Genomic DNA, 12,597 nt, shown 5'->3' with positions numbered 1-12,597 from the left:
TTTTGAAGTGTTACCATGTTTAAAAGTCTGAAGAATGGGAGATTTGATTCAGCATATTACCTATGCTGTGCTTGCCACTGTTGAGGTATGTAGCTGTGCCATCATCTGAAAGTTTTCCAGAATCCCAAGGTATCTTCTGCATGGTTTTGTAAGAGATATGACCAGAGCTAAAGATCTGCTTGTGTGCTTAGATAGCGAGCTTTATGTCTTCCTCACACAAGGCAATTCGATTCCTTATCTTTAATATGCAGAGCGATGTACACAAGAGCGAGAGCCCTGAAAACTCCCAAAGAATTACCCGGAAAAAACTCACAGCAGATACCATCGCAAACCCTCTGAAATCCTACCTAAGAGTTACATGCAACATCAGTACGGTTAAACCAGGGGGAACAGAGACAGGAAAGACACAACTTCTTTTTAACCAAGCTCAGAGAGCCTGTACGAAACAGGCTGTGCAAAAATTCTTTGAGACTCTTTAACGGTCCTCTCCACGGAAATCTTTAGTAAAAGGCGAAAGATTTATTCGGGATGAAGGGAACCCAGAGCATGTGTGTTGCGGCCAGGAAGAAGAGAACACGGCCAGTGAGGCCTGCGCAGCTGACATGCGACACCTTGTCAGACTTACAAAAAAACTGAAGGTAGAAGGTGAGCGCCAAAGGACAACTAGGTGAGGAGCACCAGAGAAGCATTAAAACAGTCGCAGCCAAAGGAATTTAGATTATATGGAACTGAATATGTTGAGTGTGCACACTCTGCAATGCATCATGGGTAGGGGCAAGAAACTCCCGCCCACCACCCAGAGATACAAAGAAACGCCACTTATGCTAATCAACATCTGAATTCTTGCAAGGCCTCTAGACAGAAGTCAGCTTGTCCTGGGTATCCATCGCTATTTCCACTTCTCCTGATTTTCCCGCTTCCTTGGGCCGCAAAAGGAACAACTGGAATAGACAATAGACACGTCCAGAGCTGGTGAATTCTTCTTTACACCAATGTCCAGACCGTGCTTGCCGATAGGGTTCTCTCATGTCACTTCAGGCCACTAGATGCACGAGAACCACACGATCGACTTCAAGGGTTAAGTGATCTATCGAGTGAAATCCTAATAGTGTGCAGACACTGGGTGCTCTCATTATTGAATCAGTCGAAATCTCAGAGAATTTGATTGGGACTTGGATGTCCTGTTTCACCCGGAAACTCTACAGATTGAGGAGCACGTGGCATCGCGTTATGTCAGTGCAAAAGTGCAGTGTTTGGGAGGCAAGCCTTGGAGATCAAGTTAAACCTTGTATCGATGGCTACATTCAGGTCACACATTAGAAAACAATACCATTTCCACGAATTCAGAAATCAGCAGCAATCAGCAGGGTACTTAGCGTATGTCCTTTGATGCACATTTTTCCATTTTGCAAAATTTTTCCTCAAAGAAGAGTGAAAGACAAAAATAAACAATTACAAACCAGGAATAACAAAGTCCTTCTCGGATACTCCCCGCTGATAAGATTTTTGAAGTGTTACCCATGTTTAAAAGTCTGAAGAATGGGAGATTTGGATTCAGCATATTACCTATGCTGTGCTTGCCACTGTTGAGGTATGTATCTGTGCCATCATCTGAAAGTTTTTCCAGAATCCCAAGGTATCTTCTGCATGGTTTTGTAAGAGATGATGACCCGCAGCTAAAGATCTGCTTGTGTGCTTAGATAGCGAGCTTTATGTCTTCCTCACACAAGGCAATTCGATTCCTTATCTTTAATATGCGAAGCGTCACACACCAAAGCGAGAGCCCTGAAAACTCCCAAAAAGAATTACCCGGAAAAAACTCACAGCAGATACCGCATCAAACCCTCTGAAATCCTACCTAAGAGTTACATGCAACATCAGTACGGTTAAACCAGGGGGAACAGAGACAGGAAAGACACAACTTCTTTTTTTAACCAAGCTCAGAGAGCCTGTACGAAACAGGCTGTGCAAAAATTCTTTGAGACTCTTTAGCGGTCCTCTCCACGGAAATCTTTAGTAAAAGCGAAGATTTATTCGGGATGAAGGGAACCCAGAGCATGTGTGTTACGGCCAGGAAGAAGAACACGGCCAGTGAGGCCTCACGCAGCTGACATGCGACACCTTGTCAGACTTACAAAAACTGAAGGTAGAAGGTGGCAAAGGACAACTAGGTGAGGAGCACCAGAGAAGCATTAAAGTCAGTCGCAGCCAAAGGAATTTAGATTATATGGAACTGAATATGTTGAGTGTGCACAGTCTGCAATGCATCATGGGTAGGGGCAAGAAACTCCGCCCCCACCACCCAGAGATACAAAAGCGCCACTTATGCTAATCAACATCTGAATTCTTGCAAGGCCTCTAGACAGAAGTCAGCTTGTCCTGGGTATCCATCGCTATTTCCACTTCTCCTGATTTTCCGCTTCCTTGGGCATAAAGGGAACAACTGGAATAGACAATAGACACGTCCAGAGCTGGTGAATTCTTCTTTACACCAATGTCCAGACCCGTGCTTGCCGATGGGGTTCTCGTCATGTCACTTCAGGCCACTAGATGCACGCGAGAACCACCGCGATCGACTTCAAGGGTTAAGTGATCTATCGAAGTGAAATCCTAATAGTGTGCAGACACTGGGTGGGCTCCTCATTATTGAATCAGTCGAAATCTCAGAGGTGGGTTGGGACTTGGATGTCCTGTTTCACCCGGAAACTCTACAGATTGAGGCACGTGGCATCAGCGTTATGTCAGTGCAAAAGTGCAGTGTTTGGGAGGCAAGCCTTGGAGATCAAGTTAAACCTTGTATCGATGGCTACATTCAGGTCACACATTGAAAACAATATTATTTCCACGAATTCAGAAATCAGCAGCAATCAGCGGGGTACTTAAGCCATGTCCTTTGATGCACATTTTCCATTTTGCAAAATTTTCCTCAAAGAAGAGTGAAAGACAAAAATAAACAATTACAAACCAGGAATAACAAAGTCCTTCTCGGATACTCCTCGCTGATAAGATTTTTGAAGTGTTACCCATGTTTAAAAGTCTGAAGAATGGGAGATTTGGATTCAGCATATTACCTATGCTGTGCTTGCCACTGTTGAGGTATGTAGCTGTGCCATCATCTGAAAGTTTTCCAGAATCCCAAGGTATCTTCTGCATGGTTTTGTAAGAGATATGACCTGCAGCTAAAGATCTGCTTGTGTGCTTAGATAGCGAGCTTTATGTCTTCCTCACACAAGGCAATTCGATTCCTTATCTTTAATATGCAGAGCGTGCGTACACAAGGCGAGAGCCCTGAAAACTCCCAAAGAATTACGGAAAAAAACTCACAGCAGATACCATCGAAACCCTCTGAAATCCTACCTAAGAGTTACATGCAACATCAGTGCGGTTAAACCAGGGGAACAGAGACAGGAAAGACACAACTTCTTTTTAACCAAGCTCAGAGAGCCTGTACGAAACAGGCTGTGCAAAATTCTTTGAGACTCTTTACGGTCCTCTCCACGGAAATCTTTAGTAAAAGCGAAAGATTTATTGGGATGAAGGAACCCAGAGCATGTGTGTTGCGGCCAGGAAGAAGAGAACACGGCCAGTGAGGCCTCGCAGCTGACATGCGACACCTTGTCAGACTTACAAAAAACTGAAGGTAGAAGGTGGCGCCAAAGGACAACTAGGTGAGGAGCACCAGAGAAGCATTAAAACAGTCGCAGCCAAAGGAATTTAGATTATATGGAACTGAATATGTTGAGTGTGCACACTCTGCAATGCATCATGGGTAGGGGCAAGAAACTCCCGCCCACCACCCAGAGATACAAAGAAACGCCACTTATGCTAATCAACATCTGAATTCTTGCAAGGCCTCTAGACAGAAGTCAGCTTGTCCTGGGTATGCATCGCTATTTCCACTTCTCCTGATTTTCCGCTTCCTTGGGCCGCAAAAGGAACAACTGGAATAGACAATAGACACGTCCAGAGCTGGTGAATTCTTCTTTACACCAATGTCCAGACCGTGCTTGCCGATAGGGTTCTCGTCATGTCACTTCAGGCCACTAGATGCACGAGAACCACACGATCGACTTCAAGGGTTAAGTGATCTATCGAGTGAAATCCTAATAGTGTGCAGACACTGGGTGGGCTCCTCATTATTGAATCAGTCGAAATCTCAGAGGTGGGTTGGGACTTGGATGTCCTGTTTCACCCGGAAACTCTACAGATTGAGGCACGTGGCATCAGCGTTATGTCAGTGCAAAAGTGCAGTGTTTGGGAGGCAAGCCTTGGAGATCAAGTTAAACCTTGTATCGATGGCTACATTCAGGTCACACATTGAAAACAATATTATTTCCACGGAATTCAGAAATCAGCAGCAATCAGCGGGGTACTTAAACGCCATGTCCTTTGATGCACATTTTTCCATTTTGCAAAATTTTCCTCAAAGAAGAGTGAAAGACAAAATAAACAATTACAAACCAGGAATAACAAAGTCCTTCTCGGATACTCCCTCTGATAAGATTTTTGAAGTGTTACCCATGTTTAAAAGTCTGAAGAATGGGAGATTTGGATTCAGCATATTACCTATGCTGTGCTTGCCACTGTTGAGGTATGTAGCTGTGCCATCATCTGAAAGTTTTTCCAGAATCCCAAGGTATCTTCTGCATGGTTTTGTAAGAGATATGACCCGCAGCTAAAGATCTGCTTGTGTGCTTAGATAGCGAGCTTTATGTCTTCCTCACACAAGGCAATTCGATTCCTTATCTTTAATATGCAGGCGTCGCGTACACAAGGCGAGAGCCCTGAAACTCCCAAAAATTACCCGGAAAAAAACTCACAGCAGATACCGCCATAAAACCCTCTGAAATCCTACCTAAGAGTTACATGCAACATCAGTACGGTTAAACCAGGGGGAACAGAGACAGGAAAGACACAACTTCTTTTTTAACCAAGCTCAGAGAGCCTGTCACGAAACAGGCTGTGCAAAAATTCTTTGAGACTCTTTAGCGGTCCTCTCCACGGAAATCTTTAGTAAAAGCGAAAGATTTATTCGGGATGAAGGAACCCAGAGCATGTGTGTTGCGGCCAGGAAGAAGAGAACACGGCCAGTGAGGCCTGCGCAGCTGACATGCGACACCTTGTCAGACTTACAAAAACTGAAGGTAGAAGGTGGCGCCAAAGGACAACTAGGTGAGGAGCACCAGAGAAGCATTAAAACAGTCGCAGCCAAAGGAATTTAGATTATATGGAACTGAATATGTTGAGTGTGCACACTCTGCAATGCATCATGGGTAGGGGCAAGAAACTCCCGCCCACCACCCAGAGATACAAAGAAACGCCACTTATGCTAATCAACATCTGAATTCTTGCAAGGCCTCTAGACAGAAGTCAGCTTGTCCTGGGTATCCATCGCTATTTCCACTTCTCCTGATTTTCCCGCTTCCTTGGGCGCAAAGGGAACAACTGGAATAGACAATAGACACGTCCAGAGCTGGTGAATTCTTCTTTACACCAATGTCCAGACCGTGCTTGCCGATAGGGTTCTCGTCATGTCACTTCAGGCCACTAGATGCACGAGAACCACCGATCGACTTCAAGGGTTAAGTGATCTATCGAGTGAAATCCTAATAGTGTGCAGACACTGGGTGGGCTCCTCATTATTGAATCAGTCGAAATCTCAGAGGTGGGTTGGGACTTGGATGTCCTGTTTCACCCGGAAACTCTACAGATTGAGGCACGTGGCATCAGCGTTATGTCAGTGCAAAAGTGCAGTGTTTGGGAGGCAAGCCTTGGAGATCAAGTTAAACCTTGTATCGATGGCTACATTCAGGTCACACATTGAAAACAATATTATTTCCACGAATTCAGAAATCAGCAGCAATCAGCGGGTACTTAAGCGCCATGTCCTTTGATGCACATTTTTCCATTTGCAAAATTTTCCTCAAAGAAGAGTGAAAGACAAAATAAACAATTACAAACCAGGAATAACAAAGTCCTTCTCGGATACTCCCCGCTGATAAGATTTTTGAAGTGTTACCCATGTTTAAAAGTCTGAAGAATGGGAGATTTGGATTCAGCATATTACCTATGCTGTGCTTGCCACTGTTGAGGTATGTAGCTGTGCCATCATCTGAAAGTTTTTCCAGAATCCCAAGGTATCTTCTGCATGGTTTTGTAAGAGATATGACCCGCAGCTAAAGATCTGCTTGTGTGCTTAGATAGCGAGCTTTATGTCTTCCTCACACAAGGCAATTCGATTCCTTATCTTTAATATGCAGGCGTGCGTACACAAGGCGAGAGCCCTGAAAACTCCCAAAGAATTACCCGGAAAAAAACTCACAGCAGATACCATCGCTAAACCCTCTGAAATCCTACCTAAGAGTTACATGCAACATCAGTACGGTTAAACCAGGGGGAACAGAGACAGGAAAGACACAACTTCTTTTTTTAACCAAGCTCAGAGAGCCTGTACGAAACAGGCTGTGCAAAAATTCTTTGAGACTCTTTAACGGTCCTCTCCACGGAAATCTTTAGTAAAAGGCGAAAGATTTATTGGGATGAAGGAACCCAGAGCATGTGTGTTGCGGCCAGGAAGAAGAAACACGCCAGTGAGGCCTGCGCAGCTGACATGCGACACCTTGTCAGACTTACAAAAAAACTGAAGGTAGAAGGTGAGCGCCAAAGGACAACTAGGTGAGGAGCACCAGAGAAGCATTAAAACAGTCGCAGCCAAAGGAATTTAGATTATATGGAACTGAATATGTTGAGTGTGCACACTCTGCAATGCATCATGGGTAGGGGCAAGAAACTCCCGCCCACCACCCAGAGATACAAAGAAACGCCACTTATGCTAATCAACATCTGAATTCTTGCAAGGCCTCTAGACAGAAGTCAGCTTGTCCTGGGTATCCATCGCTATTTCCACTTCTCCTGATTTTGCGCTTCCTTGGGCGCAAAAGGGAACAACTGGAATAGACAATAGACACGTCCAGAGCTGGTGAATTCTTCTTTACACCAATGTCCAGACCGTGCTTGCCGATAGGGTTCTCGTCATGTCACTTCAGGCCACTAGATGCACGAGAACCACACGATCGACTTCAAGGGTTAAGTGATCTATCGAGTGAAATCCTAATAGTGTGCAGACACTGGGTGGGCTCCTCATTATTGAATCAGTCGAAATCTCAGAGGTGGGTTGGGACTTGGATGTCCTGTTTCACCCGGAAACTCTACAGATTGAGGCCGCGTGGCATCGCGTTATGTCAGTGCAAAAGTGCAGTGTTTGGGAGGCAAGCCTTGGAGATCAAGTTAAACCTTGTATCGATGGCTACATTCAGGTCACACATTGAAAACAATATTATTTCCACGAATTCAGAAATCAGCAGCAATCAGCGGGGTACTTAAGCGCCATGTCCTTTGATGCACATTTTCCATTTTGCAAAATTTTCCTCAAAGAAGAGTGAAAGACAAAAATAAACAATTACAAACCAGGAATAACAAAGTCCTTCTCGGATACTCCCCGCTGATAAGATTTTTGAAGTGTTACCCATGTTTAAAAGTCTGAAGAATGGGAGATTTGGATTCAACATATTACCTATGCTGTGCTTGCCACTGTTGAGGTATGTAGCTGTGCCATCATCTGAAAGTTTTCCAGAATCCCAAGGTATCTTCTGCATGGTTTTGTAAGAGATATGACCCGCAGCTAAAGATCTGCTTGTGTGCTTAGATAGCGAGCTTTATGTCTTCCTCACACAAGGCAATTCGATTCCTTATCTTTAATATGCAGAGCGTGCATACAAGAGCGAGAGCCCTGAAAACTCCCAAAGAATTACCCGGAAAAAAACTCACAGCAGATACCATACTAAACCCTCTGAAATCCTACCTAAGAGTTACATGCAACATCAGTACGGTTAAACCAGGGGAACAGAGACAGGAAAGACACAACTTCTTTTTAACCAAGCTCAGAGAGCCTGTACGAAACAGGCTGTGCAAAAATTCTTTGAGACTCTTTACGGTCCTCTCCACGGAAATCTTTAGTAAAAGGCGAAAGATTTATTCGGGATGAAGGGAACCCAGAGCATGTGTGTTGCGGCCAGGAAGAAGAGAACACGGCCAGTGAGGCCTGCGCAGCTGACATGCGACACCTTGTCAGACTTACAAAAACTGAAGGTAGAAGGTGGCGCCAAAGGACAACTAGGTGAGGAGCACCAGAGAAGCATTAAAACAGTCGCAGCCAAAGGAATTTAGATTATATGGAACTGAATATGTTGAGTGTGCACACTCTGCAATGCATCATGGGTAGGGGCAAGAAACTCCCGCCCACCACCCAGAGATACAAAGAAACGCCACTTATGCTAATCAACATCTGAATTCTTGCAAGGCCTCTAGACAGAAGTCAGCTTGTCCTGGGTATCCATCGCTATTTCCACTTCTCCTGATTTTCCCGCTTCCTTGGGCGCAAAGGGAACAACTGGAATAGACAATAGACACGTCCAGAGCTGGTGAATTCTTCTTTACACCAATGTCCAGACCGTGCTTGCCGATAGGGTTCTCGTCATGTCACTTCAGGCCACTAGATGCGCGAGAACCACCACGATCGACTTCAAGGGTTAAGTGATCTATCGAGTGAAATCCTAATAGTGTGCAGACACTGGGTGGGCTCCTCATTATTGAATCAGTCGAAATCTCAGAGGTGGGTTGGGACTTGGATGTCCTGTTTCACCCGGAAACTCTACAGATTGAGGCACGTGGCATCGCGTTATGTCAGTGCAAAAGTGCAGTGTTTGGGAGGCAAGCCTTGGAGATCAAGTTAAACCTTGTATCGATGGCTACATTCAGGTCACACATTGAAAACAATATTATTTCCACGGAATTCAGAAATCAGCAGCAATCAGCGGGGTACTTATAGCGCCATGTCCTGTGATGCACATTTTTCCATTTGCAAAATTTTCCTCAAAGAAGAGTGAAAGACAAAAATAAACAATTACAAACCAGGAATAACAAAGTCCTTCTCGGATACTCCCGCTGATAAGATTTTTGAAGTGTTACCCATGTTTAAAAGTCTGAAGAATGGGAGATTTGGATTCAGCATATTACCTATGCTGTGCTTGCCACTGTTGAGGTATGTAGCTGTGCCATCATCTGAAAGTTTTTACAGAAGCCTAAGGTATTTTCTGCATGGTTTTGTAAGAGATATGACCCGCAGCTAAATATCTGCTTGTGTGCATAGATAGCGAGCTTTATGTCTTCCTCACACAAGGCAATTCGATTCCTTATCTTTTATATGCAGGCGTGCGTACACAGGCGAGAGCCCTGAAAACTCCCAAAGAATTACTCCGAAAAAAACTCACAGCAGATACCATCGCAAACCCTCTGAAATCCTACCTAAGAGTTACATGCAACATCTATGCAGTTAAACCAGGGGAACAGAGACAGGAAAAGACACAACTTCTTTTTGAACTAAGCTCAGAGAGCCTGTACAGAACAGGCTGTGCAAAAATTCTTTGAGACTCTTTACTTGATCCTCTCCACGGAAATCTTTAGTAAAAGGCGAAAGATTTATTCGGGATGAAGGGAACCCAGAGCATGTGTGTTACGGCCAGGAAGAGAACACGCCAGTGAGGCCTCTGCAGCGTGACATGCACACCTTGTCAGACTTACAAAAAACTGAAGGTAGAAGGTGAAGCGCCAAAGGACAACTAGGTGAGGAGCACCAGAGAAGCATTAAAACAGTCGCAGCCAAAGGAATTTAGATTATATGGAACTGAATATGTTGAGTGTGCATACCTCTGCAATGCATCATGGTAGGGGCAAGAAACTCCCTGCCCACCACCCAGAGATAGAAACAAACGCCACTTATGCTAATCAACATCAGAATTCTTGCAAGGCCTCTAGACAGAAGTCAGCTTGTCCTGGGTATCCATCGCTATTTCCACTTCTCCTGATTTTCCCACTTCCTTGGGCCACAAAAGGGAACAACTGGAATAGACAATAGACACGTCCAGAGCTGGTGAATTCTTCTTTTACACCAATGTCCAGACCGTGCTTGCCGATAGGGTTCTCGTCATGTCACTTCAGGCCACTAGATGCACGAGAACCACACGATCGACTTCAAGGGTTAAGTGATCTATCGAGTGAAATCCTAATAGTGTGCAGACACTGGGTGGGCTCCTCATTATTGAATCAGTCGAAATCTCAGAGGTGGGTTGGGACTTGGATGTCCTGTTTCACCCGGAAACTCTACAGATTGAGGCGCGTGGCATCGCGTTATGTCAGTGCAAAAGTGCAGTGTTTGGGAGGCAAGCCTTGGAGATCAAGTTAAACCTTGTATCGATGGCTACATTCAGGTCACACATTGAAAACAATATTATTTCCACGGAATTCAGAAATCAGCAGCAATCAACGGGGTACTTAAACGCCATGTCCTTTGATGCACATTTTTCCATTTTGCAAAATTTTCCTCAAAGAAGAGTGAAGACAAAATAAACAATTACAAACCAGGAATAACAAAAGTCCTTCTCGGATACTCCCGCTGATAAGATTTTTGAAGTGTTACCCATGTTTAAAAGTCTGAAGAATGGGAGATTTGGATTCAGCATATTACCCTATGCTGTGCTTGCCACTGTTGAGGTATGTAGCTGTGCCATCATCTGAAAGTTTTTCCAGAATCCCAAGGTATCTTCTGCATGGTTTTGTAAGAGATATGACCAAGAGCTAAAGATCTGCTTGTGTGCTTAGATATAGCGAGCTTTATGTCTTCCTCACACAAGGCAATTCGATTCCTTATCTTTAATATGCAGAGCGTGCATACACAAGCAGCCAGAGCCCTGAAAACTCCCAAAGAATTACCCCGGAAAAAAAACTCACAGCAGATACCATCAAGATAACCCTCTGAAATCCTACCTAAGAGTTACATGCAACATCAGTACGGTTAAACCAGGGGAAAGGTAGAGACAGGAGGAAAGACACAACTTCTTTTTAGCCAAGCTCAGAGAGCCTGTCTGAAACAGGCTGTGCAAAAATTCTTTGAGACTCTTTAACGGTCCTCTCCACGGAAATCTTTAGTAAAAGGCGAAAGATTTATTCGGGATGAAGGGAACCCAGAGCATGTGTGTTGCGACCAGGAAGAAGAGAACACGGCCAGTGAGGCCTGACAGCTACTTACACCTTGTCAGACTTACAAAAAACTGAAGGTAGAAGGTGAGCGTAAAGGACAACTAGGTGAGGAGCACCAGAGAAGCGTTAAAACAGTCGCAGCCAAAGGAATTTAGATTATATGGAACTGAATATGTTGAGTGTGCACACTCTGCAATGCATCATGGGTAGGGGCAAGAAACTCTAAGAGATACAAAGAAACGCCACTTCTGCTAATCAACATCTGAATTCTTGCAAGGCCTCTAGACAGAAGTCAGCTTGTCCTGGGTATCCATCGCTATTTCCACTTCTCCTGATTTTCCTTCCTTGGGAAAAAGGAACAACTGGAATAGACAATAGACACGTCCAGAGCTGGTGAATTCTTCTTTACACCAATGTCCAGACCGTGCTTGCCGATGGGTTCTCGCCATGTCACTTCAGGCCACTAGATGCACGAGAACCACACGATCGACTTCAAGGGTTAAGTGATCTATCGAGTGAAATCCTAATAGTGTGCAGACACTGGGTGGGCTCCTCATTATTGAATCAGTCGAAATCTCAGAGGTGGGTTGGGACTTGATGTCCTGTTTCACCCGGAAACTCTACAGATTGAGGCACGTGGCATCGCGTATGTCAGTGCAAAAGTGCAGTGTTTGGGAGTCAAGCCTTGGAGATCAAGTTAAACCTTGTATCGATGGCTACATTCAGGTCACACATTGAAAACAATATTATTTCCACGGAATTCAGAAATCAGCAGCAATCAACGGGTACTTAACGCCATGTCCTTTGATGCACATTTTTCCATTTTGCAAAATTTTCCTCAAAGAAGAGTGAAAGACAAAAATAAACAATTACAAACCAGGAATAACAAAGTCCTTCTCGGATACTCCCGCTGATAAGATTTTGAAGTGTTACCCATGTTTAAAAGTCTGAAGAATGGGAGATTTGGGTTCAGCATATTACCTATGCTGTGCTTGCCACTGTTGAGGTATGTAGCTGTGCCATCATCTGAAAGTTTTTCCAGAATCCCAAGGTATCTTCTGCATGGTTTTGTAAGAGATATGACCCGAGCTAAAGATCTGCTTGTGTGCTTAGATAGCGAGCTTTATGTCTTCCTCACACAAGGCAATTCGATTCCTTATCTTTAATATGCAGAGCGTGCATACAAAGAGCGAGAGCCCTGAAAACTCCCAAAGAATTACCCGAAAAAACTCACAGCAGATACCATCGCAAACCCTCTGAAATCCTACCTAAGAGTTACATGCAACATCAGTACGGTTAAACCAGGGGAACAGAGACAGGAAAGACACAACTTCTTTTTAACCAGCTCAGAGAGCCTGTACGAAACAGGCTGTGCAAAATTCTTGAGATCTTTAACGGTCCTTCCACGGAAATCTTTAGTAAAAGGCAAAGATTTATGGGATGAAGGAACCCAGAGCATGTGTGTTGGCCAGAAGAAGACACGCCAGTGAGGCTCTCAAGCTG

The 12,597-nt window shown here is 44.4% G+C and overlaps 8 non-coding genes and 1 pseudogene across 8 annotated transcripts; all 9 read right to left on the bottom strand.

Moving 5' to 3' along the window:
* Nucleotides 1-432: 432 nt before the first annotated feature.
* On the bottom strand, nucleotides 433-548 carry LOC120520910. The gene has a single exon (XR_005631904.1). It is a non-coding gene; the product is annotated as a U5 spliceosomal RNA (small nuclear RNA).
* Nucleotides 549-1,945: 1,397 nt separating this feature from the next.
* On the bottom strand, nucleotides 1,946-2,059 carry LOC120520912. The gene has a single exon (XR_005631906.1). It is a non-coding gene; the product is annotated as a U5 spliceosomal RNA (small nuclear RNA).
* Nucleotides 2,060-3,441: 1,382 nt separating this feature from the next.
* LOC120520914 lies at nucleotides 3,442-3,552 on the bottom strand. The gene has a single exon (XR_005631907.1). It is a non-coding gene; the product is annotated as a U5 spliceosomal RNA (small nuclear RNA).
* A 1,390-nt stretch (nucleotides 3,553-4,942) lies between these two features.
* On the bottom strand, nucleotides 4,943-5,056 carry LOC120520911. Its single transcript, XR_005631905.1, has one exon. It is a non-coding gene; the product is annotated as a U5 spliceosomal RNA (small nuclear RNA).
* A 1,388-nt stretch (nucleotides 5,057-6,444) lies between these two features.
* LOC120520919 lies at nucleotides 6,445-6,558 on the bottom strand. The gene has a single exon (XR_005631911.1). It is a non-coding gene; the product is annotated as a U5 spliceosomal RNA (small nuclear RNA).
* Nucleotides 6,559-7,945: 1,387 nt separating this feature from the next.
* Nucleotides 7,946-8,060, bottom strand: LOC120520918. The gene has a single exon (XR_005631910.1). It is a non-coding gene; the product is annotated as a U5 spliceosomal RNA (small nuclear RNA).
* A 1,389-nt stretch (nucleotides 8,061-9,449) lies between these two features.
* LOC120520917 lies at nucleotides 9,450-9,565 on the bottom strand. The gene has a single exon (XR_005631909.1). It is a non-coding gene; the product is annotated as a U5 spliceosomal RNA (small nuclear RNA).
* Nucleotides 9,566-10,971: 1,406 nt separating this feature from the next.
* On the bottom strand, nucleotides 10,972-11,087 carry LOC120520916. The gene has a single exon (XR_005631908.1). It is a non-coding gene; the product is annotated as a U5 spliceosomal RNA (small nuclear RNA).
* A 1,358-nt stretch (nucleotides 11,088-12,445) lies between these two features.
* Nucleotides 12,446-12,553, bottom strand: LOC120520915 (annotated as a pseudogene).
* Between the last annotated feature and the right edge of the window lie 44 nt (nucleotides 12,554-12,597).

The sequence above is a fragment of the Polypterus senegalus genome, unplaced genomic scaffold (assembly GCF_016835505.1).
Source record: "Polypterus senegalus isolate Bchr_013 unplaced genomic scaffold, ASM1683550v1 scaffold_8339, whole genome shotgun sequence".
NCBI lineage: Eukaryota > Metazoa > Chordata > Cladistia > Polypteriformes > Polypteridae > Polypterus > Polypterus senegalus.
The sequence above is the reverse complement of the archived record's forward strand: the minus strand, read 5'-3'. Positions and strand labels throughout refer to the sequence as shown.